The sequence below is a fragment of the Nycticebus coucang genome, chromosome 1 (assembly GCF_027406575.1).
Source record: "Nycticebus coucang isolate mNycCou1 chromosome 1, mNycCou1.pri, whole genome shotgun sequence".
In the NCBI taxonomy this organism is placed as follows: Eukaryota; Metazoa; Chordata; class Mammalia; order Primates; family Lorisidae; genus Nycticebus; species Nycticebus coucang.
In genome coordinates this window covers 175,879,318-175,905,364 of record NC_069780.1, presented here as the reverse complement: position 1 = coordinate 175,905,364, position 26,047 = coordinate 175,879,318, and positions in this window count along the sequence as shown.

Sequence of the window (26,047 nt, the reverse complement as noted above, 5' to 3'; positions counted from 1 at the left end):
ATGAGGGTACCCCCGAACCCTCTATGGGTCCCCCATAGACTTGCCAGGTGATATTATATGGCTGATGAGGATGTCTTCCAGCAATTTCTTCGCCACCGTCTGGGCAGTCTCATGCTTCGTTGGGAATGCCACAACCCATCCGGAAAAGTTATCTATAAAAACTAAGAGGTATTTATATCCATACCATCCTCGTTTAACTTCTATGAAATCCACTTCCCAATATGCACTGGGCTTGTCCCCCAGCTCCCGGGTTCCTTGGGCAGCAGGTCCCGACCTGCCATTAGTGAGCTGACAGGCCTTACAGGCCCCGACAACTTGGTCTACGTTGGTGTCTAGTTGCTCGATTTTGATCTTTGCATGATGGACCAGGTCTTTTAATTTTCCATTGCCCATGTGGGTGGCTTGGTGCATATGCTGGAGCAGTTCCATCCCTAGTCGCACTGGGAGGATGGTTTGGCCATCTGTTGTGTGCTACCAAATGTTGTATTTCACTGGGCAATGTGCTTGAGGGATGGTGCGGAGCCAGGCCAAGTCTTCTGGGGAATACCTGGGTTTCTCTGGCAACACCGGTGCTCCTGGATCTGGTAGGTTGAGGGTTAACTCCTGGGTCATGCTGAGGGCCACATTCTTGGCTACCTCGTCTGCACAGCAGTTACCCCAGGCCACTGGGGAATTCCCCTTCTGGTGACCGGGGCAGTCAATAATGGCTAGCTTCTTCAGTAACCAGATGGCCATCAGGAGGTCCAGTATATCTTGCTTGTTCTTATCGTTTTCCTTCTGCCATCAACAACCCCCTCTCCCAGTAGATGGCGCCATGAATATGGGCCATGGCAAACTCATAACGGCTGTCCATATAGATGTTAACTTTCTTTCCTTTTCCCAGAACTAAGGCCTTAGTGAGGGCAATCAGTTCTGCCCATTGGGCGGAAGTACCACTTGGGAGGGGCTCGGCCCACAATGTTTCCGTTTCTGAAACCACCACCGCCCCTGCATACCTGTGTCCATCTCTTATGAAGCCACTGCATTCCATGAACCATGTTTCCTCAGTGTCAGGCAGCAGCCGATTGGTCAGGTCTTGGTGGAGGCTGTGGACTTGCACTAGTATATCCTGGCAGTGATGTAGTGGTACCTCTGCATCTGGGTTGGGTAAAAGAGTGGCAGGATTCAGGACTGCACTAGGTAAGAACCGAATCATGGTGGATTCGGTAGTAAGCCTTGATAATGAAGCAGCCGCATATTGCTCATACATCAATCTGGGGGCTGCTTTAAGACTCCCTCAATGGTGTGGGGGGTTGTTATCAACAGTTCTTGTCTCAGGGTGAGTTTATCTGCATCCTTTACTAAGAGGGCAGTGGCTGCTATAATAGGTAAACAAGGGGGCCATCCCAAGGCTACTGGGTTGAGTCTTTTGGATAGGTAAGCTACCAGACGAGTCCAGGGTCTCAAACTTTGAGTTAATACTCCCTGTGCTACCCCTTTGTGCTCATCTACATATAGATGGAAAGGTCTTGTTATATCAGGGAGGCTTAGTGCAGGAGAGGTTAACAGGGCAGTCTTGAGGTCTTTAAATGCTTGGTCCCTGTCTGCTGTCCACTGAAAAGGCTCCCCCTTTTTGGTGGCTTCATAAAGGGGCTTGGCAATTTCAGCAAACCCCGGCACCCACAGTCTACAAAATCCAACTGTTCCCAAAAATTCTCGCACCTGCCTGGGAGTACTGGGAGTTGGAATTCCGAGTACAGTTTGCTTTCTGACTTCGCTCAGCCACCTCTGGCCATCTTTAAGCACATATCCTAAATAACTTACAGTTTGTTGACAAATTTGGGCTTTCTTTGCTGAAGCCCAGTATCCCATGTCTCCCACGGTAGCGAGCAGATCCTGTGTTCCTTGCAGGCAATCTTTGTCAGTGGCAGCTGCTATTAATATGTCATCTACGCACTGGAGGAGGTTCAAGCCAGGGTGTGACCTACGGAACTCATCTAAGTCTGCAGGTAGAACTTCATCAAAGATAGTTGGAGAATTCTTGAAGCCTTGAGGCAGGCGGGTCCAAGTTAGTTGTCCACTGATGCCCTCCTCTGGATTGCTCGATTAAAGGTGAACATAGCCTGGCTTTGTGGAGCTAGAGGCAGACTGAAGAAAGCATCTTTTAAATCTAAGACTGTGTACCATGTTTGAGTTGGGGCCAAGGCACTGAAGAGCGTATACAAGTTAGGCACCATCAGGTGAATATCCATTACCTGCTTATTAACCTCCCGTAAGTTCTGTACTGGACGATAGTCATTTGTAAGGGGTTTCTTGACAGGCAATAAGGGAATATTCCATGCTGATTGGGAGGGTATTAACATTCCCACCCATAGGAGGCATCTAATGTATGGAAGTATACCTTTCTTCACCTCCGCAGCCATGGGGTATTGTTTTACTTTTATGGGTTCTGCTCCAGGCTTAAGTTCTACTAAAATAGGAGGCCGATGAATGGCTAACCCTATTCCCCCTGTCTCATCCCATGCCAAAGGGTAGGAGTGGAGCCATTCACTAACGTCAGCTTGGGCCCCTGGCGGTTGTTGGTGAAGCTTGTACTCATCTTCTAGTTGGACAGTTAGAGCCTGTATAAGGTGCCTTTGATTATCTGTGACCTGAGGTCTGTCCTGCTTGAAGGATATCTGGGCCCCAATTTTAGTTAACAGATCTCTTCCTAATAAAGGATATGGGCAGTCTGGGATAACCATGAATGTGTGGGATACCCGGCTTGTGCCCAAGTCTACAATTCTTTGGGTAGTCCATGAGTATTGTTTCATCCCAGTTGCCCCTTGGACCCAAAATTTTCTTGTATCTAGCTTACCCTGATCTTTTATAAGCACCGAATGCTGGACTCTCGTGTCCACTAAGAAATCTATCGGTGTCCCCTCCCTGAACCCAGGGTGCTGAACCCTGACCTCTCTAGTCACTCAGTTCCCCCAGTTCTAAGATGTGGGCTTCACCATTGGACGTGGGCCTGCTAGTTCTTCTTTTAGGGCATTCTCTGGCTCAGTGCCCTAGCTCCTTGCAGTATGTGCACTGGTTTCTCTGTAAATGTCAGCACCCCCCTTCCCAGGGTTTTTCCTCACCTTCAACTGTTAGTTGCCTTAGTCAAGCTTGCCGATCCTTTGGCTTGGCAGTAGTGGCGGCCAGCAGGGTTTTGGCAGATCTTGAGTTTGCCTGGCCAGAGCCCAAGTCTGCTTTTCCTCTGGTGTCTCTCTATTATTATAGACTTTTTCAGCCATTGTAAGCAAATCCTGTAAGGATTTTTCAGCCAAGCTATCTACTCTCTGGAGTTTCTTTCTTATGTCAGGGGCAGATTGGTTAACAAAAGCCATGATAACCGTGGCTTTGCTGCCTTCTGCCTCAGGATTCATGGGCATATAAGTATGGAATGCTTCCATGATCCCTTCCAGGAAAGCAGTGAGAGACTCATTCTTTTCCTGGTGCACGTTGCCTACCTCAGCCAAATTGGTCGGCTTGTGGGCCGCTTTCTGGAGACCCCTCATTGGAGTCTGGCAGTAGGCTCAGAGACTCACCTGACCTGCTCCCATATGAAAATTCCAATTAGGAAGGGTAAAGGGAAAAACAGCATCAATCTCAGCAGGATTGGTAGTCAAAGTCCCATTTTTGCCCACGACTGACTTTTGGGCTTCAGAGAGAATTCTTTCTCTTTCTTCTGTGCTGAATGGTACCTGTAAAAGCTGCTGACAATCATCCCAAGTGGACTGATGAGTAAAAAGAACAAAATCTAAGAGATCAATTAAGGCACTAGGTTTTTAAGAAAATTTAGGGTTCTGCATTTTCCAGTTATACAAATCACTAGTGGCAAAGGGCCTATAGTAAAGATCTTGCACTCTGAACGCATTGGCTGGGGGGCTTGTGGCTCTCAAGGGAAGGACAATCGAGTCGGCATTCACCTCTAGCTGGGCTCGCTGCCTTGTGTATGGCAGGCTTCCAGCAACAGGTCTTGCTGCAGTCTCAGCTTTAGCAGCAGGTTCCCCGGCTGCTGCTTCCCTGGGAGGCATGGGCTCAACCTGTGAAGGAGCAGGAGGATGATACGGAGGACAAAGGAGATCCTGATCCGTACTGTCCTGCAAAACAGGGTAAATGGTGCAGAGGGTTTGGGTTTAGTAGATTTAGTGGGTTTTTCAATAAGGGGCTTCTCATGCACTGCGAGAACTACCGCACTGTTTTGACATTATCCGCCAGGGGCAAAATCGCCTTCAACCAAGGAGGGGGGTCTTCCACCAGGTCCATCAAGGTGGTGATGTACGGAACCTGGTCGGAGTGACCAGTCCGTGGACGATAGACAATGTCTTTAACCTGGAAAATAATGGGAAGGTGAAAGGTCCCCTTGGGAGGCCAGACAACATTGAAGGTTGGTCACTTGCTCCTGCAAAAAGTAATTAGTTTAGCTTTCTTCACCACAAGTCCCAAGTCTTGAGCTCTAGACTTAAAATCTGAAAAATGATTAAGGAAAAGAGAAAGAGGGGTTGTTTGAGTCTGTCCCATATTTACAACCAAAGGCGCCCCGTTAGGGCTAACCACACTAAAACACCAATAAAACACACAGCACATGACACCATAAGGACACACAAGACTGACGGTCTGCAGAAACAAAACTGAAAGTAAGCCAACGGTCTCTGACCATGCTGAGGGAGCGACCCGCTATGCTAGGCAAGGGAACCATGAGGGGATCTGCATCCACACTGCACCCTGGGGATTCCACATCCCAGCCCGGGGGAGCAGTCTCCCCAAAAAACACTGAATCTGAGTTCCCTCCATACCCTGGGGATTCCACGTCCCAGTTCAGAGGGGTTGGAACTCTCTATCTGAGGAGGCATGAACATCTCCACGGCACTCCTGGCCATCAGCCTCCAGCGCGTCCGCCTTGACTTCACACCAACCACACCTTTTACAGACTTTCAATTTCAGAAGTAACCACGAAAGACAAGACAAACACTTACCACTTAACAGCGCTTTGGTCAGGGGTCCTCAGGGGGTCTTGGGGATCCCGGACGAGCCCCCCAGATGTTATGTCCAGATCACGGAGTCCCCCAAAACCACCAGGGAGCTGATTCCAAGGCAAAAGCAAAAGAGCTTGGGCTTGGGCTCCTGGGGGCTCTGCTGCAATGGATCCAAGCCAGGAGCTCTGAGCTCTGAAGCAAGGGATTTTTATAATATGGCACAGTAAGTGAGGCGTATACAACTTGAACAAAGGGACTGCTTCTGGATTGGCTGCCATTGGGCCTGCCATATGGCCTGATCCAGAGGGCCATTCCTGATTGGGAGGCGGTTGTCTCATGATTTCGGGGAAATGCCTGCCTTTACAGGAAAGTGAAACTTTCAAAACAAAATGGCAGAGAAAACGAAACTTAACTCCTAAGATGGTGTCAGCCACCCAAGATGGCATCGGTCTGGTTCTCTCACTTCTCTTAGACTCATTAGAGAACTAAGAAACTAAGATTTCTTAGTAATCCATCCACTCTGAGATCCGGAACCACAGGTAAATTTAGAGATTCAAAGAAGAGATCTGCTCACCTGGAGTAATCTGGGTGGATATTTAAAAGTAATTTTGATGACTTGCTAGGGTTGATATGTAGCCTGGCCTGAGGGTGCCAAACTACTGACAGCATGATTTTGGTGGGGATCTCCAAGTTTGTGATCTTTATCTTCAAAAACTCTACTCTTAAACATTGCCTATGGCTCTGGAAGTAGAAGAAAATTAATCATTCTGAAATATGCCAAGAGCATTCTCCATTATCAAGGCCTTTATTCTCTAGAGTAAAAATGTTTCACCATAGCCTTATCCTGGTGACAGAAGAGCATCCTTCTCAATCTATGCCCCATAGCTTACTGTCCCATATAAGGGGAGTAAAGCTATACCGCTTGAGGAAATGCTTCTGAAAGTCACAACCCACGGACAAAAGCTCACTAAAAGACTAAGATTTAATCATAAGATCATGAAATGTTTCCCTTCCTCTATGGCTGACCACCATAACAATTAGTGCTTCAGCAAAATAGCAGAACTCCTTCACAATAGCAGTGGATTTCAGTTTAAGGAGGTTCAGGAAGCAGAGGAAGAGTACTGAGGGAAGCTCAAAGTTAAGTGAGGAAAAGAGCAAGAATACGTTTGAAGTTTCTGGCACCTACAGCTAGAGCAAACATTAACCATAATCTAGTTTTTAGCCAGAATACAACAAATGCTTGCACACAAGACCTATTTAATTTCAGTTTTTAGGCTAATAAACTCATTATAAAGTCCAACCTTTCTAAACATTAGGGAAATTCAAATCAAAACCACCTAACTACAATGAAAATGGTTCATATTAAAAAGTCCCCAAACAACAGACACTAATGTGACCATAGAGAAAAGGGAACTTATATACTGCTGGTGGGACTACAAAATAGTGCAGCCTATATGGAAAACTGAGATACTTCCAAGAATTTAATGTAGACCTAACCTTTGATCCAGCAATCCCACTGTTGGGTGTACCCAAAGGAAAAAGGTAACTTTATCAAAAGGATACTCACATTTGACTGTCTTTAGCAGCCCAATTCACAATCATAGGATATGGAAAGACCCCAAGTGCCTACCAATACATGAATGGATTAACAAAATATGGAATATGCATAATATGGAGTATTCTTCAGCCACAAAAAGTGGCAATCTAGTATTTTTTGGACAACCTGAATGGAATTGGAAACCACTCTTCTAAGTGAAGCATCACAAGAACGGAGAAACAGACACATGTACTAATATGAAATTAGAACTAATTGATCAACTTTTAAATGCACTTATAGGAGTAAATCTCAATGAAAATCAAAGTGGGGCGTGGGTAACAGGGAGGGGTAATTACACATATTGGGTACAGTGCACACTGTCTGGAGAAAAGGCACACTTAACACATGTAACTTTGATATCATCTGTACAAAATTGAAGCATGTGAACAAAACATCTGTACCCCCTACCATTATGATTTTTTGTTTGTTTGTTTGAGACAGAAAACAGCTCCCAGAAACCTCAAACTCTTGGGCTGAAGCTATTTTCTTGCCTCAGTCTCCCCCAAGTAGCTGGGACTACAGGTGCCCACCACAATGCCTGGCTATTTTTAGAGACAAGGTCTCTAAATATTGTACAACTAGATAGACAACAAAATATAGATTTAGGAAGGTCAGAGAAAATCAAGTAAAATAAATGCAATAAAAATGCCAATGCCTGGCCTGGTGTGGTGGCTCACATCTACAATCCTAGCACTCTAGAGCAATGGAGGAGACAGGAGGATTCCTCAAGCTCAGGATTTAAGATCAGCCTGAGCAAGAGCAATACCTCATCTCTACTAAAAGTAGAAACATTAGCCAGGTGTTGTAGGCTGAGGCAAGAGGATCATTTGAACCTAGGAACTGAGGTTTCTATGAGCTAGGGATTCTAGCCTAGGCAACAGAGTAAGACTCTACCCCTACCCCCGCCAAGAGCACCCCTACACCTACATATGTTATAATCAAACTTCTGAAAACCAATGACAAAGAAAAAGTCGTAGAAGCCTGAGAAAAGCAAAACCTTACCTAAAGAGAAACAGGAATAAAAATTACAGTGGACTTCTTATCAAAAACTGTGAAAGCAAGCATATGTATTTGAACTGAAGTATTTAAATTGTTATTTTAAAATAACACCAACATAAAATTCTATGTGAAAAATTTTTTCCTTCACAGATGAAGGGGAAATAGACATTTTCATACATGCAAGAATTACAAAAATTCTTTTAGAGAAGACCTGCTAAAAAGAAAGATCAAAGAAAATGCTTAAGGGTTCTTAAATTCTCCTAAAATATATATCTGTATTTTTTTCTTAAAGCTCTTAAAAAAAAATATATATATATATATATATATATGTATGTGTATATACACACACACACATATATATATATATTTTTTTTTTTTTAGACAGAGTCTCACTCTCTCACCCTGGATAGAGTGCCATGGCATCATCAAAACTAAAGCAACCTCAAACTCTCAGCTTGAGCAACCCTCTTGCTTCAGCCTTCAACATAACTATGACTATAGGCTCCTGCCACTGTCCCTGGCTAGTTTGTCTATTTTAGTAGAGACAGGGTCTTACTCTTACTCAGGATGGTCTTGAACTCCTGAGCTCAAGCAATTCACCCACCTCATCTTCCCAGAGTGCTAGAATTACAGCTGTGAGCCACTACACCCAGGCAAAAGTAAAATATATTAATCAGAAACTCAGATATTCATAAATAGAGAGTGTCAGGGAATGAATATATAAAGCTGAAATCTGTTAGTTCTTAATATTTTTAATTCATATGAAAGGTATGTTTATTTAAAGTAATTAAAGCAATGAAGTTTTAGGTGATTATAGCATATTTATAAGTAAAATGAATGGAACCAATATCATAGGAATTGGAGCAGGGACTTAGGAATACCTTAATATAAGATACCTACAGTGCATGTGAGGTAGTGCAGTGCTTTTGAAGGTAAAACTATTTAATGAAAACCTCAAGGCAAACCACTATGCTTCTTGAAGAAAAATATAACTTTAATGCAAACAGAGGGGATAAATGGATTTATATAGAATTCTCATTAAAATCAAATAAGGCAGAAAAGTAGGAGGGAAAAGAAGGAACCATAATAAATACGATACAGTTACAATATGGCATGCTTTAGCCCAATCGTTTCAGTATTTTTTTAAATATGAATTGTCTAAATACATTAACATGTACTTGTCTAAAATACAGAAATTATCAAAGTGTATGAAAAATACAAAGCATTCAATCGTTTGTTGTTTACATATAAATCATTTAAATATAAAGAGTTATTCACCTTAAAGCAAAGGGGTAGAGAAAGATACACTATGCTAACTTTAATTTGAAAACGCTAGTGTAGCAATATTAATTTTAGACAAACAAAACACATTTCAGATAAAAAAATTCATCATATCAGATACCATATGATATGGTATAATTACCATAATTTAAGCAACCCTAAATGTTTATATAACTAACATCAGAGTATTGAAATACAGGGAACCTATTGGTATTTATTGTATTTATTGTACTTATTAGAAATAAAGAAATTTACTATCATAATCAGAAACTTCATAAACCCTGTGCAGTAATTGATTGATCAAATAGACATAATATCAATAAGGATGTAGTTAAACTAAATAGTAAATTCAATCAAATGGATTTAATTGACTTTCATAGAATATTCCATCCAGTAACAGCAGGGTACATATTCTTCTGACAAAGTGTGATACATCTGTAGAATAGAATATTATACAACACCAAGAAATGAGCTATCAAGCCACAGAAAGACTTGGATAAAACTTGAATGTCTCTTTATAAGTGAAAGAAGTCAGTCTACAGAATTTGCATTGTAGCCTGTGGATTCCAATTATATGACATTTTGAAAGAGTCAAGGTTTTAGAGACAGTAAAAGAATAGTGGTTGCTAGGAGTCTGGGGTGAGTCCAGAGAAACAGATGAAGCACAGGGGATTTTTTTTTTAGAGTGATGAAACTATTCTGTATAATACTTTAATGGTAGAACTGTACATAAGCATTGTTCTCTGGTTGATAAAATTATTTCCCATGGGGGTAAGGGTTAATAATGCTGATACTCTTATGTGTGGAAGCTGTAATTGAATGAACAGGTAATTGTTGAGGGATTATGGAATTCCAGTTCCACATTAATGAAGTAGGAAGTTAGATTTAAACAAAGAGAGGAGGTTAGAATGATCCATGTGGTAACGAACACGTGTTGGTGTTGAAGACATCAGTCTACACACATATATATACCATTACATAAAAGGTTGCATATGGAAAATTTATAGATATGATTATCTACAAAGGTCAACACACACACATAAATTTTTTTACTCTGTTAACTGAGGTGGCTTAGAAGCAATGACATCCCAGGAGTAACAAGCATGTCCAGTACCAAGATCTTGATTTCCCATCATTGTCTAGTAAAAGGAAGCAGTGCTCCTTGGAGGAACAGCTGACTCTAAGATGAACCTGAAGCATTCGGTAGTACTAGAAATTTGGGAAGTGCTAATATACATATGTAGTATCTCGATATATGTGTGTGTGTATTTGTGCACATACTCAGCATAATAGGTCTATAGAAAACTGAAAATTAAAGGAACAATAAAGTATTGTTATATTATGCATCTGTGAGAAGGGCCAAAATATAACATCAAGATCTAGAATAGGGAATTTCATTCATTGCTCATTTGAATGAATAATGGGACAGCCACGTTAGAAGATAATTTAAAATTTCTTGCAAAGACAAACACAATGTTAACATACGATCCAGCAATCCTTGTTTTAGGCATTTACCAAAATGAATTGAAAATTTATATTTAAAAAAAAATCTATTAGGACTTAATTTATGGCCTAACATAGGGTCTATCATGGAAACTGTCCCAGGGTGCTGAGAAAAATGTGTTTGCTGTTGTTTGGGAGAGTAGTTTGTATATGTCTGTCAGATCTAGTTGGTTTATTGTATTATTTAAGTCCTTTATTTCTCGCTTATTTATCCATTATTGAAAGTGAGATATTGAACTCTCAACAATTATTGTGGAAAGCTATTTTTCTGTTCAATTATATGATTTTTTCTTTGTAAAAATAAATAAATAAATAAAAAGAAAATGTATATTCATACAAAAGACCACCTAAAAGCTTATATGGCAATCATTAAAAGTATATACAGCAATCATAATTGCTCCAAATTAAAAGCAACCAAAACATCCCTCAATAGACGAATAGAAAAATTATTGCAAATCCTGGAACAATCAGTAGTTTCCAGGGACTCAGAGTAGAAAGGGGAAGAGTAAGTAGTTGGATCAGAGAGGATGCTCAGGGCGGTGAATCTATTCTGTATGAAACTGTAATGGTGGATACACAGTATTATACATTTGTCAAAAGCCATGGAACTATACAGCATGGTGAGTGAATCCATATGTAAATTATAGGCTTTAGTTAATAACAATGTGTCTATATATTATCAATGGTAGCAAATATACCACCCTAATGGAAGAAGTTAATTTTTTTTTGGCTGGGGCTGGGTTTGAACCCACCACCTCCAGTATATGGGGCCAGTGCCCTACTCCTTTGAGCCACAGGCGCCATCCCACAAGTTAATTTTAAGGGAGGTTGTGTTCAGTAGTGTCACACATGTATAAGAAAAATTTGGGAAATCTCTCCTCAATTTTTTCCTCAAAGCTAAAACTGCTCTAAAAATGAAAATAAGTATTTATTCATTATAAGTAATAAGTATTATCTATTCATTGAAAATAAGTAAATAAACAAAGAAATAAACACGAACACAAGATAAATGAGGGAATATGTCAAAGGAAAACAGGAGCCAACTGAAAGAATTTCCAATAGTCACAGTTAGGACATTTAGACCAACAAAATATAATAAAATATTGTTATAGTATAACCTGAAGTATAAAATATTTGCCCAGGAATCCCTAGTAATAAAAATAAATTATTGAATCAATAAATAAAGAGACACAAGAGGCAAATCACTATGGCCAAAGCATTCCAAATAATTTATGTAGATAAGTCTACCCTCAAGGGAGATGTATAAACCGAGCGGAATATTTTCATTACCCATTACTTACACAATGGAATAATTCTCTGCCGTGAAAAAGAATGAAATTCTGAAAAAAAATGCAAATATGGATGAATGTCAAACATATTCAATAATAACATCCAGAAACAAAAGAATGTATAGTCCAGATTCTGTTTATGAAAATCTCATGAGCAAGCAAAAATAATGTGTGGAAATAAAGATAAGAAGGGAGTTTACTTACGAGGAGCTGGGGACTGATAGAAAATTGAGTATAAGGGAATTTCTAGAGGGATAGAAACGTATTTTATCTTAATTGTGTTAGCCTTACATGGGTGTCTGCATTTACAGAAGCTTATCAAATTAAGACGCCTATATTATTTTCATGTAAAATTTATCTTAATACAGCATTTGTCATGTTTGATGAAGGGGTAGAAAACCATGTATTATTTACAGACGTCTGTGGTAACTATTAGAAAACGACTTATTTTTGTCACAGTTTACTTGAACTTTTTTTTGAGTGAGGTGATGACAGATTTCTTTTTCTTTTCTTTCTTTAAGTTTTGAAGATGTAGCATGCTCACTTATTTTTATGCATCATCAAGATGGCATTTAAAACAGGTTTATATGTATATGCTTTAGGTTTTGACTGATTACTCTCTGAGCACGTAATAGCAGTACTTTACATGTCTTAGTGTTTTTTCTTTTATTTAAAAAAAGTGAATACTGCAATTTATACTGAGAACCTGGAAGTACAAGAAAATAATGGATGAGATGCTCTCTGTTGTCCATTCACAAGACTCCTGGCTGATGCATTCCAGGGGAAAAGATGTCAAACATATACAATAGAAAAAAGATGGATTAAGAATAAACCGTGGAACTGAGGGCAGCAAAGGACAAAAGGTCTGCAGTGACAACCCTGATTTGTAGGTTGCAGTGCAATTTCCACGTTCGTAAGAGCTTACCTGGGTGATGCAGTTATGTCCCTCAGGCAAAGAGCTCCTTATGGAGGGCAGATGGCATGCTATTTTCCTGGTGCCAGAATCTACGAATGTGTGTTTTACCCATTATTTTAAATAAACATTTCCCCTTCTATTGAAATATTATACTCTACGCTGCAGAAAACAGAAGGGATGATGATGCAGCATCAAAATTTGAAACAGTCATAAGAAGCCAGGGCAGCAGGTGCACTTGGCTAAAGAATGGAAAGAGCACAGTGTGGCACAGACAGCGTGAGATTAGAAGAAATGCACAGGCACTTCACAGGGAGAAAAAGTAAGTAACAAATATGTCTGAGAAGGGAATACAACACTAAGGTCCTGAATTGGGAGCTGAGAGCAGTAGTTGTTTACATAGAGTAGAAAGTTAAGTGCTCAGAAACAAAAGCAGTTAGTATCTCACTATGAACATAAAACCAGAGAAATCATCATTACTGCCTGAACACTGATGTAAGGGTCATAAAATTGTGACCCACAGGCAAAATCTAGCCAGAAACCATAATGAGTACGTAAGAGCAAACAGACAAATAAATAAAATCCAAAGCAGAATATGCCAAGGTAATTGTACTTTGCTGCAAAGCCTAAAATATTTACTATCCGGCCTTTTGCTGCAAAAGTTGTTCTGCCACTACACTATTCAGTTAATACATATTTAATAAATCCATTTTTTCTTTGACTCATCAATGAATATTTTTAGTGCCTACCATGTGTAGACAGACAGTGTGTCACATGCTGGAACAATGCTGAGCAAGATAAAAGTCTAGAACACTGTCCTCCTGTTGGTAAATGAGTTAAAGGTCACCAATGTTTAGAAAGTTAGTAATTACCATGATGGAAAGTTCTGAAAAGAGGCGTATGCATTTTCTAACAGGAAACAATTCCTCAATGGATTTTTTTCCCTAACTGAGCAAACCATTGATGGCTTCCATGAAATGATCACCAAGTAGAGGGCTTCTAAGGAAATATGAGCTAGATGAAGAGGAAGAAAAAGAATAGAACCTAGACAGAGAGAACAGCCTGTGCAAAACCTTTCATGAGTGAAGGAACATCTGATAAAAAAAAAAAAAAAAAAGAGTAAGCCAGTCTGTTAGGAACCTAGAAAATGAGGAATTGGGAAAAGATGGATGTGCAGTGTGACCTGAGAAGAAATAAGATGTTGCAGTGCCTGTTGGCTATAACTTAATGACAATATTTTTTATCTACCCAGATCGTGGGTGGGGCTAGCCTTATCTCAATTTTGGCCTTCACCCTGAAGATCAGCAGGAGACAACAATATTAAAGATAGGCCAATTGATAACCCTATAACCTTGGCAGTGCTGTGGTTTGTTCAGGGACGCACACTTGACCTGTGTTCAGACCATCTTATTTCCCTTTAGAACATTTACCTGAATGATGTATCAGGAAACATACTTTCTTTTCTTCTGGAAATTCAAGGTGCAACGGCTGAACATCTTGATTTCATAGGCAGATGTCTGCCTGAGAATAATGTCAGTGAAAAGAAAAGCAAAACTGTGATAGGAGAGAGCGAGAAAGGAAGAGAGAGAGCAGAAGAAAACTGAGAAGAGCCACATCCCCGAGGGCATAACCGAGCAAATGTTTAGCCATAACTGAAGAATACACCATTGGGAATTATCAGCTCCATGAAACACTACTTTAGTTGCTTCTTTAATGTTTCAGTTGTATTTTTGTCACTGATACCTTAAACATTCCGGATTTTACACATTCAGAGAGCTGGTAATTTTACCTTATGCTTTCTAAAGAGTTACACTTAACGTTCTCATTGTGAGGCAAATGGAAAAAAAAATTTAAAAAGTGGAGATCCATGAAAAATAATTTTGTTTGTAATTCTATTGTTTGTTTCTCTTGAAAGAATAAAAGGAGACCTATCCAGGTGTATTTGTTCACTCCACATACATTTACGGTGCACATACCAGTTTTGATATTTTTTCTAGGATGTATAATAAAAGTAAATAAAACCAAAAGAATCTCTTGCCCTCCTGGAAATCCTATTTTAGTGAGCTTAAGCTTAATTACAGGCATACTTCATTTTATTGTGTTTCTGATACTGCTTTTTTATATAAATTGAAGTTTTTTGGCAACCCTGCTAAACAAGTCTATCAGCATCATTTTTTCAACAGCTTTTGCTTATTCTCTGTCTCTGCGTCTCATTTTGGTAATTCTCCAAATGTTTTGAATGATTTATTATTATTTTATCTGTCATGATGATCTGGGATAAGTAAACTTTGATGTCACTATTGTAATTGTTTCGGGACTGGAGCCCACAAACGTTAGCCATGTAAGAGAGAAATTACCAAGTGTTGTGTGTGTCCTGGCTGCTCCAGGCACTGGTGGTTTTCTCTCTCTCTTTCTCTCTCTCTCTCTTTCTCTCTCCCTCTTCTTGGTCCTCTCTATTCCCTGAGACCCAACAATATTAAAATTAGGCCAGTTGATAACCCTGCAAGGTCCTCCAAGCTTTGAAGTGAAAGGGAGAGTTGGACATTTCTCTTTTTCGCTAGAAATAATTCAGTTTTGTGTGAAAAGCATGTCAAAAACTGAAATAGGTAAAAGCTAGGCCTATGAGCCAAAATGTTAGCCAAGTTGTGAATGCAAAGAAAACATTTTCAAAGGAATTTCAAGTGCTATTCCAGTAAACACATCAATGACAGACGAACAAACAAAAAAACCCTTATTGTTGATAGTGAGAAAGTTTTAAGGTTCTGGAAGAAGATCAAACCACAATATTCCCTGAAACCAAAGCCTGATCTGGAGCAAGGCCCCAACTCTCTTCCATTCCACAAAGGCTGAGACAAGTGAGGAAGCAGTAGAAGAAAATTTGGAAGCTGGCAGATGGTGGTTCATTGATTCATAAGGGTTAAGGAAGAAAGCTTTCTCCATAACCTTAAAATGTAGAGGGAAGTAGTAACTGTGATGTAGAATTATGGCAAGTTATTTAGAATTTCTAGCTAAGATGAATAATGGAGGCAGAAACCATCCATTTCCATCTAGAACTTTCATCGCTGGAGAAGAGGAGTCAATACTTGGCTTCAAAGCTTCAATGAACAGTCTGACTCTTGTTTGTGCTAATGCAGCTGCTGACTTTAAATTGAAGCTAACACTCATCTATCTTTTGAAAATCCTAAGGAACCCAAGAATTATGTTAACTTTACTCAGTTTGTTCTGTATAAATGGAACAACGAAGTCTGGATGATAGCGTATGTATTTCTTGAATAGTTTATTGAATAATATAAACCCACTGTTGATACCAATTGCTCAGGGAAAAAAAGATACATTCTAAAATATTGCTGCCCACTGACAATGCACCTGATCATCCAAGAATTCTGATAGGTACAAGGAGATTAATTTCATTTTCATGCCAAACACCAACCACATCCATTCCTTAGCCTGTGTCAAGAGGAAGTAGTTTTGACTTTCAAGTTTTATCATGTAAGAAATATATTTTTAAGTCTATACCTGACATCAATAGAGATTACTCTGATGAATCTGGGGAAAGTTTATTGGAAACATGCTGGAAAAGATTTGCCATTCTAGATGCCATTAAGAACATTTGTAATGCGTGGGAGGAGCTCAAAATATCAACATTAATAGAAGCTTGAAAGAATTTGATTCTAACCCTCATGGGTGACTTTGGAGGGGTGAAGACTTCAGTGAAGTAACTGCAGATGTGGAGGAGATAGCAAGAGAAGCAGAATTAGATGTGGGGAATGAAGATGTGAATGAATTCTTGCGAATTTATGATAAAAGCTGAATGAACTTCTTACAGATGAGCAAAAAAGTGAGAGTGGTTTCTTACGATGGAAAGTACTCCTGGTAAAGATTCTGTGAACATGTTGAAATGACAAAAAGTATTTAGAATATTACATGAACTTAGTTGACAAAGGAGCTACAGGTTTTAAGAGCGTTGACACCGTTCAATTTTGAAAGAAATTTTACTATGGGTAAATGTCTATCAAATAGTATTGTATGCTATAGAGAAATCTTTTGGAAAGGAAGAATCAATTGATATGGCAAACTTCACTGCTGCCTTATTTTAAGAAATTGACACAGTCTCCCCAACCTTCATCAACCTGGTCAGTTAACAGTCATCAACACCTAGGGACAACCCTCTATCAAGAAAAGGGTAATGACTCATTGAAGGCTCAGATGATTGTTATCATTTTATGCAATAAAGTACTTATAAATTAAGGCACGCACATTGCTTGTTAGATATTTTTCCATTAAAGTATAGTAGTAATAAACCACTAAACTATCATATGATGTAAATATAACTTTCATGTTTTTCTGGGAAACCAAAGAATTCATGCAACTCACTCTATTTTGTGGTCTGAAACCAAATCCACAGTATCTTTAAGGTATGCCTATTCTGAGAATATCGTAATTCAAAATGTAAAATAAATCAGGGATAAAACAGTAGGATTCATTATAAATTGGATAGAAAAACTTTATGATTACCACTTCCACCTACATAATTCAATTCAAATTTCTACGATTAGATTTTAGAAGGAAATGAGCCAATACAAGTGGGTTCTGGCTTCTGATATAATCACCTTTTCAAGGCATACACACTGGCTTTCAGAAATTTCAGCTCCTGCTATTCATAAGATATTGCAAGTCCTCAATGTATTGTTCTGACCCTCGTTGGACCAAAAAAAAAAAAAAAAGAAAAATTAATAAGGACTTTTCTACCTCAATCTTTGATGTCAGAGAAGTAAACTAACAGTTGAGATCATCTTCTTATGAATAGTCACTGGTTAGTTTTGATAATGGAGAAATAGATAATTGGTATTATTCTTTTCCTTATATAGAATTATTTATAGTGGACACTTAGTGGTGAATATGAAGGTCCAGTTTCTGGTAGTGAACTAATGTCTGGATTTAGGGTGCTTGAACTACTGTGAAAATCCTGGTGAAAAAGAAACCTGGGTTATAGAGATATTTTAGGAGTCTGACTTGACTATAGTTTGTGATTTGATTATAAGTAGAAAATATGGAGAAAACGTCAGTCTGAGTTGTCTGACCAACTCAGTATCTATCAAAGTAGAAATTTTATGTGTCCTTATATAAAAAGGTGATTTTGAACTAGTAGAATGTGGAGTGTGAGATATGAATTGAGCTACAAACATTAAAATTCTCATCTTGTATTGAAATTTCCTTTTAATCTGCCTTGCCATGCCTTTATTTTCAACCCTCACTCTCACCTCCACTTGGTTCTAATCCCCTAGAGGTAGAAGACTTGATTTTTTTTTTTCACTAAATTGTACACTCACCACCTTATAGGTAAAAGATGCATTTAAAAAAGTAAATGAATTAGTGAATAAAACAACTTATAAGGGAAATTGACAAGTTTACTTCTAAAAAAAAATTCAACTGCCTGTGTGGAGCCTTTGTTTTAGACAGAGTTTGTGTATAATTGCATCATTTTAGTTGCAAATAATCAATAATCTTTTGTGGTTAGCAGAATATATAGCAGTGAATACAGCATAATCTGGCTTCGGAAGGGAGGTAAATAGACTAGTATTATATGGACTAGCATCCAGAAATACCTCTCACTACAAATAAATTAAATCAATGTCTCTGCCATTAAAATGATGTCAATTTATTAAATAGCACAAGCATTGACCTTCCAAGGTCCCCTTTAAAATGAATACCCATTATCATCTGTAGGGAAGGAGTAGCAGAGGTCACTGGTTTTCACTAACACATCAATGGTCCCTGACATAGTACTAAGATTCATTTATTGTAAAAGTTCAGTTTGAGAGCTTAAAATGAGTGGAGGCTGGGGCTGGCCTGAGTGCAGTGGTGTTTGCAACTAATTGATCACATTTAGTTCTGAATTCTTTTGTTCCTTCTCCACTCCCACTGCTTTATTTGACTAGCATAAAAAACAAACCAAAAAAAAAAAATAAGTGGTGTTTGGAATGGAAAATATGAACATAGAACAACAGTGACAACGAAGTGATGAAATATAACCTGAATGCAAGGGATCTGAGCAAATAGTAAGGCTTCAGTGAGAACCCTAATCTGAATTTACCAAGGAGCTCAGGTGGGCTAATAACCCAACTGATGTTTGGAAGTGCTGAAGCTAATAATGCATTTAATTCAGAAATAAAGCACACTGTGACTACCAGGTAGGCTATTCCCAGGTTGTCAATAAAGCTCTTATGTTTCCATGTAGAACAGTAACAATAGTAACGGTCTCAGCAGAGGCTTGTCCTAAATCTCCCTCTGCTGATCCAGTTAAATGATTCACAGCAGTGGCGAGCATGTGCACTAGAGAAGTGGGTTGACTGGAGAGTCAGCTCTGTCACAGAAGCCTGTGAGTCTTGGGTAGAAGGGCCTGGGAATCAAGCAGAAGCTCTGGCCTTGCTGTCTTTCCATTCATTTCACAAGTTGGAGTGGGGCTTCTCTCATTGATAGTGTAGATCCCAGGAAGTAATAATGGTCCTGTTGGTTTAAAATAAATCTGTTTTACTTCATGGCTTTGAAAAGCCATATAAATAACCAGATGTTGAATATGATACACAAACTATAAAAAGAGATTTGAGCCTATGAGACTATGCAAAGAACAAGTAATTCCCGCCCTTGCCATGTCTCTCCAAATGCTATTCGCTAGCACCATATTGACCGTCGCACGCCTTTTCTCTAGAATCTACGCTATGCCCTCAGTCTGGAAGTCATCACAGTAGCCTTTTTTTTTTTTTTGGTTTTTGGCCGGGGCTGGGTTTGAACCTGCCACCTCCGGCATATGGGACTGGCGCCCTACCCCTTGAGCCACAGGCCCCACCCACAGTAGCCTTTTCACTGTTTTCTCAACTCTCACTCCACCTCCTTCTGCTCCTTGACATCTGTATCTTTTCATTTGTGAATCTGATTAACTTACAGGGAAAAACTTAAGAGTCAGTCCCATCCAAAGTGTAACTAAAAAGGCAGTTTACATATTCAAAAATAGTACAATTATTATGCTCAGTTTGTATATATATATATATATATATATATATATATATATATCCCTCCATGACAGAGATTATGTTAAAAGTGTACCGTGTAAGTGTAATGTGACCCTGTGTGTTGCAAATAAACACAACATCAGGGGAAATGCCACGTTTTTGCAATCTATTTCATTGCTAGTGAGGACAGACTAATTAAAAACAGAGACTGATAGATATGTTGACTTGATAATCCAAGGCTAAAGGATAGGTTTGTGTATAGATTCTTTGCTGTATTTTCTCAGCTGAACTTTATCTTTCCCCTCGACGCCCTGCTGGTTTCCAGCATATGTGTGCGTAATCACCAGCGTGTGACCTTCTATTGTTTGCCACTTAAATGTCTGTTCCCTCGCCTTTGCCAGCTGTACTAAGTGATGTTTCCAGGTATATATTTGGTCTTGTCAGCAATTTAAACATCAGAAAGAACAGAGCTGTGAGTTTCTCAAAAATTCTCCTTTCTTTTCCCGTTGAGTTCCCCAGCCCGCATTTACCATGTGATGGATTACGAGTCTAACAGATGATCTTCCAATTGTTTCTACTTTAACATTTTCCTTCCATTTGATTTCAGTATCCAAAATACATATCCTCAGAGGGTATATATCCATGCAAAGAAGGGAAATAAAGAAAACGCATAAATGTTTGAGTTGAAACATTTAAGATTGTCACTTCATAACTTCTGTGTTGTTTTCCTACCTGTTTCCTACCTTGCCCCAAACAATATAGTCTGAACTCGATATGAAGGGAAAGGCAACACTAATTGGAAATTTTGGCCCTTACAAAGAAAAAGAGGAAAATTAGAAGCTATTAAAGCCTTAAATACAATCTTCTGCGAACTTAATTTCCTTTGGAAGTTATATTAACTCCTTCTGGCCACATGGGCATTATGTGCTCTTAGTTTGTTCCTTCTGTCTATAAATTGCCCACCAGTGGCCTTAAATAGTAATGGAAGCTTTGTAAAATGCTTAAATGGTTAAAGTATAAAAAAAGTAATTTAGGTACATGAAGTGAGAGGCTTGACAAATTACAATGAACATTTCTTTTCTTTCAGATTGAACTTTTTTTTTCTCCCAGACTGTATTTTCCTCTTCCTTGAACAGGATAAATTTCAACTGGCAGGGCCACTAATAGTCTCAGGTTCACTATCTAATGATAACTGTATTCAGATGCAATGGTCTTTGACGAATTGAATTGTAATGTTTAATGTATTCAGAACCTCTTTGTGGGAAGATGGAATTCCCTTCCTCAAGAAGATAGGAAAATAGGTTGTCAGCTAGTACCGATTATGACTTTATAAATATCTTACACAATCTACTTTTATACTACAGAAAACTGTTTAAAGTTTGAACACATCTGCTTATCATTATTTTGGTATTTCTGCAATAATACTATTAAACTTTTCTCATTGACTAAAACTAGCACCCACAGAAGATGAGTGTCTTAGAGTGATTGAGAGTTTTCCTTCAATTTGAGGACTCATATTATCTTAATTTTAGAATTTTGTAGTCATTTCTGATAAATTGTTGCTATTATCACATTCAGTCTTTGAAATATCTTAGTACTTTCAATTTTCTTTTAAACACAAACACACAAAAATACACACACGGATCTAACAACTCCATGATTTCTGAATATACCTTCTATACACATACAGATGATTCTGGACTTACACATATGCCTTCTATACACACACAGAAGATTCTTCAGGGGGCCCTTGTAAGCTGACAATATTAATAAATGTTTTATGTAATTTATTGAAATAATTTATTGACTGAGAATAAGTGGTCGTAAAAGAGTGAAGAAACAACCTGCCAGATGAAATTTTTCAAACTCTTTCATCTGACAAAAAATTAAAATCCAGAATATACAATGAACTCAAAAAATTCAACAGAAAAATAGTCCAATCCCTTATATCAATGGGCAAGAGACATGAATAGAACTTTCTCTAAAGACGACAGACGAATGGCTAACAAACACATGAAAAAATGTTCATCATCTCTATATATTAGAGAAATGCAAATCAAAACATCCCTGAGATATCATCTAACCCCAGAGAGACTGGCCCACATCACAAAATCTCAAAACTGCAGATGCTGGCGTGGATGTGGAGAGAAGGGAACACTTTTACACTGCTGGTGGGACTGCAAACTAGTACAACCTTTCTGGAAGGAAGTATGGAGAAACCTCAAAGCACTCAACCTAGACCTCCCATTCGATCCTGCAATCCCATTACTGGGCATCTACCCAGAAGGAAAAAAATCCTTTTATCATAAGGACACTTGTACTAGACTGTTTATTGCAGCTCAATTTACAATCGCCAAAATGTGGAAACAGCCTAAATGCCCACCAACCCAGGAATGGATTAACAAGCTGTGGTATATGTATACCATGGAATACTATTCAGCCATTAAAAAAAATGGAGACTTTACATCCTTCGTATTAACCTGGATGGAAGTGGAAGACATTATTCTTAGTAAAGCATCACAAGAATGGAGAAGCATGAATCCTATGTACTCAATCTTGATATGAGGACAATTAATGACAATTATGGTTATGGGGGGGGAAGCAGAAAGAGAGAGGGAGGGAGTGGGGTGGGGCCTTAGTGTGTGTCACACTTTATGGGGGCAAGACATGATTGCAAGAGGGACTTTACCTAACAATTGCAATCAGTGTAACTGGCTTATTGTACCCTCAATGAATCCCCAACAATAAAAAAAAAAGAAAAAAAAAATCTAAAAGTAGAACTTTGATATTGCTTGCTATATGACCAAGCAATTACCCTACTCTGTGTGTTGGTGTGTAATATCTCCAAAAGAAAGGGAATCGATGTGTTAAAGAGAGGGCTGCACTCTCATTGTTTACTGCAATGCTGTTCACAATAATCAATATATGAATCTGTGTCCATCAACAGACAAATAGATAAAGACAATGTGGTATATATACAAAATAGGATGTTACTCAGCCATTAAAAGAATAGAATTGTTATTTTCAGCAAGAATGTATGAGCTTTGAGGACATTATTATAAGTAAAATAAGATAGGCACAGAAAGATAAATGTACATGTTCTTGCTCATATGTGGGAGCTAACAAAGTTAATGTCATAGAAATAGAGAGTAGAATGGGATTTACTGGAGGATGGAAGGGAAGAGGGGATAGTTAAGAGATTAATTAAGGAATGAAAAATTACAGTTAGGTAGGAGGAATAAGTTCTATTGTTTTATAGTGTAGTAGGGTGACTATAAGAACAATTTATTGTGTATTTTCTAAAAGGTAGAAGAGAAGATTTTGAATGTTCTCAACGCACAGAAATTATAAATATGTGAGATGATGGATATGCCAATTATTGCGACTTGATCATTATACATTTTGATATACAGATCAAAATCATAAGCATATGCACTGATCATGTGAAAATTAAAAATAATAATAAGAGAAAAATAAGGAAAAGAATGATTTTATGGGTATTCAAAATTTGGTTTCTACAGGATCTACACGGCTTTCACATCATGGAAAAGTAAAAAAATTCTAAATTGAGTCATCATAAGTCTGGGACCATCTGAAAGCACTATATTTGTATCTGTAATGGCTTCATCCTTGTGTCTTATACAAGGGTTATTACAAAAGTTTTGAGATACAAGAAAAAATCAAGAAATGTAAAATACATGTGGACAGAAACAAATGAAGTTCTTTCAGCAACACTGATACGCTGAGCAAATTATAACTTGCACAGGTGAATCAGAAAGGAAGCTGTTGACGGTGTTTTTCTTCCAGTGAAATAATGGACCATAACATAATCTGTCTCAAAACTTTCATAGTAACCCATGTAATACTATTTTGTCAATGTTATATTTTCTTTACATTATTTAGCTATTGAATTTTTAATGTTAAAATGATAGTTTAATAAAAAAATTATGTCATCCTTCTTAATTCTGTAATTTTAATTTAATTGAAAATAAAATGTATCTACGAGATTTTTGATCGTGAAATGTGTTTCAAAGTATGTGGTTGTGTTTTATTCTTAGAGGTAAATTCATTTTCCCTATTGCATCTCTATTTCTTTGTGTTTTACTCTATGTGTCTAGAAGTTTTGTCAGTGACGTCAACCAACCACAGTTTCTATCAATTCAAAAGCAGTGTGGGGACTTCTAACTTGGTGATAGTAGAAATTTTGTAAATTCAATGACCAAGCCATCATGATGGTTCATTTCGGTTTCCAGCTATACCAAGTCCCCCAAATAATTCCTAGTCTCAGAGAGGGATAAGCGTGCAGCAGCTTTTTCCATTCTCTTCTCAGCAAGTGGTTCTTCCCCTGGCTGACTGTTTGAAAGTAGTGGGCCTTGTTTTGTTTTTGTCCTTTAAATGGAATTGCTTACATTTATTACAGACAGAATCCTTCTTCTGATTTCTGTTGTCTGCTGGCTAGGGATCAGGAGGCTTGAACCACAACCTAATGAGCGATATATCCTTATGTTTTTATTGTAAATTATGGAAATGGTTACCTTATAGAATAATGCATTAAGTTCTTTTTTTATCTGAGTTTTACTAATTGAAATTATGATATATATGTGTATGTGTTTGTGCTTGGAAATTATACTGAAAACATAGTCTTAGAGTATCATTGGATGAAAAGTCATATGATCCAGTGACATATATTGTATAGTTCAAATTCTGCTACTCACCATGGATATGAGTAGAGCTACTTCAGAAATCCGTAAGCACGAAGCTTTATATCTAAGAAGACCATTGTATTTTATGGTATTTTTATAGAAAACCATGTATGTTTTCCTTTGCTAACCTTATCCTTTATTATAATTTGTTATGTAATATCTCTATTTATTTTTCAAATTTCAGATTAATGTGAGGGTACAAATGGTTCGCAGTTGAAGAACATTCTCCCTAGTAAAAAGTATCACAAGAATGGAAAATCAAGTATCCAATGTACTCAATACTGATATGAAACTAAAGGAAAAACAACTACATGCCCACACATGAAAGAAAACCACAATTAAATTTAATTGTGGGGGAGAAGGGAAAGGAGGATTTGTGTGCTGTGAACGGGCAATGTAAGGATATATAGCACACTCCCTGGGTGTTAACCTTATCTTGAGCAACCTAATAACATTACCCATATATTGACACTACAAGAAATAATCCTAGAAATGCAGTGAGTTATAATTTTGGTTATTGTTATAAAGTTCCTTGATACCAAGGTTCATAGAGAGTGAACATACCATTTGTCAAATCGTGATACAGGAAACTAAATTTTGTTTCTAAAAATTCAGATTCATAATCAAAGAAGAAAATGAAAATGAAAAGAAAGCTTTCAAATATGTTAAATGATGTTCCTCTGTACATATTAAATTTTTTCCAATTGAGTGATCACTGATTTTCTAGGATACTTGATTATGTACAGGGCTAAATAGGCTTAAGTTTTTATTAAACAATGACAATATAAAAATAAAGTGTTAAATTTTTGTTATGCAAATAGAACAATATGCATATTTAGTTGCTGAAAGAAAATTTACTTCTCCTGTTTAACCCATTACTTTATAGATAATGTCATTATCAGTGTTTTTATATGTTATATAGTATATATTTGAAATAACATGAAGAAGTTGAATATTGCAAGTGCTAAGTATATTGGAAGATGCATTCATTAATACTAAATGAGTGTTCCATGAGTAAAACACTCTCTTCTTATTATTATTATTCAACTAGTGACATTATGCAGATAATCGCTTTTTATAGTTTCTCAGCTAGAAACTAGCATTAATTGAAGCACAAGTCTTACCTGTTAATAATTTAAAAAAAAAAACACATAGATGACATGATCCAAGAAAAACTTTAAAACCATCTACATCTGATGTATAGCCCTTACATATATTTATTCCTAAAAAATTAATAAATAATACTTATTTTAAGATTTTGAGATCTCTACAATACTTGCCTTTGATTATTTCAAGAGATTATATATATATAATATATATGTAATATATTATATTATAATATAATATAATGTTTATTATATATATAATATATATGTATAATATATATGTAATATATATTATATATAATTTTTTTTTTTGCCAAAACTTTTCCATGCCTCTTTATCCAGCAGTAATTCAATTTAAATTTTCTTCCTACTTTTTAGATCAATTAATTAAATGAGTTACTGATCTTCCTACTTGGATGAAAGGCAACAAGTGTTATCCAATGAAGCCTTCCACATGACAGGTTGGAAGGTACAAATTACTCTATTCTATTCTGTATCTAATTTTTACATGTTATAAAAATGTTCTTCAAACTGAGAATTATAGGATAATCGGATAACCAGTGATCAGTAACTTTACTTATATATTATATTACAGTACATTATATTATACATGCATCATATTTTATAAATTTAGGAGGTAAAAATGCAGTTTTTATGCATGGAT